Consider the following 2,040-nt stretch of genomic DNA (forward strand, 5'->3'; position numbering starts at 1 on the left):
ACAGAAAAATATCTGACATTTTGACAGAAGCCAAATTTCTCATAATTTAAGCAATGATAATAGGAGAAAAAGAGATTCCCCAAAACGTGTATTTCTTCATGCACCCATAGATACAATATATACTATGCTATAAATCATGGACTAACAGATATTTGTAGAAAATCCAGCACCACAAAGTTGTTATTATTAAATTCATACTATACAGGTTAGTTCAGAGGAAGCACTCTTTACTGTATTTTAAATGCGGGCCAAGGGTTACAAGAAGATTTACAAGGCTAGCTTACCTCAAGTATAAAGCATAGACACATTACTGTCACCCTGTAAAAAAGCTTTCAGTTGTATTATACGTGAAAAACTTCTGGTGATTCAATGGCAACAATAATTTACAGAATACAAAAAGATATACAGACAGCTCTAGTGTCATTATTTTAATTAGTTTTACAAGATAAATACAAAAATTGATGTTGTAACATGGAAATCTCCACCGCTTATATTTCTAAAATTAAAGATGCCCCAAATCCCTCTGTGATTGATCACTGCCAGAATACTGAGACAATGGGAGCAACTTTAATAAAAATCAGATCCACAACATTTTCCCACCATAACTCCCCAGTTCTCTCATTATACATAATGCTCCAGACTGTACTTGGACTTTTATACATATTCCTCTTTATATGTGCTCCTTGCTGCTTAATTATATCACAGCAGCATAAAAGGACCCAGAGCTAAAATGGCTTTACGGGACTTCACATAATAAAGAATATCTCTGTACTGCTGCAAACTAAAACTTCACAATATTAGGACCCTCAGGACACTGAAGAAAGAAACAGCGCAGACAGAAAACACCTCCGCATGCCACTTTGTGCCAAGCCTTTTACCAACAGCAAAACAAACTTTCCTATTGTCCATGCACTAATTATTTTCATTCGTGCCTGCTGTTGATTTTGTATATGCTAATGCTGCAGAAAACTTCAACATACAGATCTCAATTATCCAAAGCTTATTCAGACCTCATTTTGAAAAAAATATGTGGACATGCCAGTGACCCTTTGTCTAGCTGATATCACAATACTTACCCAGACATCAATGCTTATAAATACTGAGTTTCTGTAATTTTATGATGGAACATTATCCAAAGCAGTTATATTACAGCAATCCCGAGCAACAGCTACTTTTCAGTCTTCTCCTCTTCAGAGTGCTAATGAAGTATATTTGATGTGAAATGAAATGTAATATTTTTAATGTAAACTACTACTTCTTATTAATTCTGCACCGCAGCATCACTCGAAAAGAGAGCCTACAACTAATTATGTTAACTAGACATTTGATTTGCATCTCAAGTATGTGATCAGAAATAGATGAAAAGAGAAAAGAGAAAGCTTCACCCTTTTAGATAATTTATACAATACAATGACTGGTGCAAGGGATCCAGGTTTTCCGTTTGTTGAGGAAAAATGTGGGAAACCACAGGTTTCCCCTTACAAGCTGGCAGAGCTCCAGCCTGCAAGGGCTGCTTGGGGCTGGGGGGAGCGGGAGGAGGCTGATTAGATGCAGGGGATGCCACATGCGTGTATGCACACATAGGGGAAGGGTCAGATACCATAGGTGACGCATTAGGAGGACATAGGGGGGCACATGCCCCCCAGATTCGTGTGCCCACAGCGGGGCATGGGGCTGCAGCCTGACCGGACCAGCACTGGACTGCTTCTGAGGCCCAGCGGGCAGGACCTGGTGCAGGAGGGCGGAGTGGGGCAGCAAGACTTGCTGCTGCTGCCATCACCAGTGCCGCAGGTACCCCCATGCCAGCTACACCACCATGGAGTAACACCGTGCTGCCAGCGGCGCAAGGTGTAATGGACCAGGGAAGGGTGGGGATGAGCTGCCCTCACCTCCTCCTGCCACCAGCTGCACACACCAACCTGCAGCTCTACCCTGCCACCATGGCCCAGCTGCTCTGCCACCACTCCCCTCCAAGTTAAAGCCATGGCCCTGTATACCTAAACCTGCTGCCCAGGCTCTGACCCTCCCCCAGTCCAGCCA

At 42.7% G+C, this 2,040-nt stretch overlaps 1 protein-coding gene across 1 annotated transcript in view; it reads right to left on the reverse strand.

Moving 5' to 3' along the window:
* Nucleotides 1–2,040, reverse strand: part of LRP3 (LDL receptor related protein 3) — a 59,510-nt gene that overhangs the window by 25,607 nt on the left and 31,863 nt on the right. The gene's annotated exons all lie outside the window — the stretch shown is intronic.

This window comes from Gavialis gangeticus, unplaced genomic scaffold (genome assembly GCF_001723915.1).
Source record: "Gavialis gangeticus isolate Ggan-Ray unplaced genomic scaffold, GavGan_comp1, whole genome shotgun sequence".
Classification (NCBI taxonomy): domain Eukaryota; kingdom Metazoa; phylum Chordata; order Crocodylia; family Gavialidae; genus Gavialis; species Gavialis gangeticus.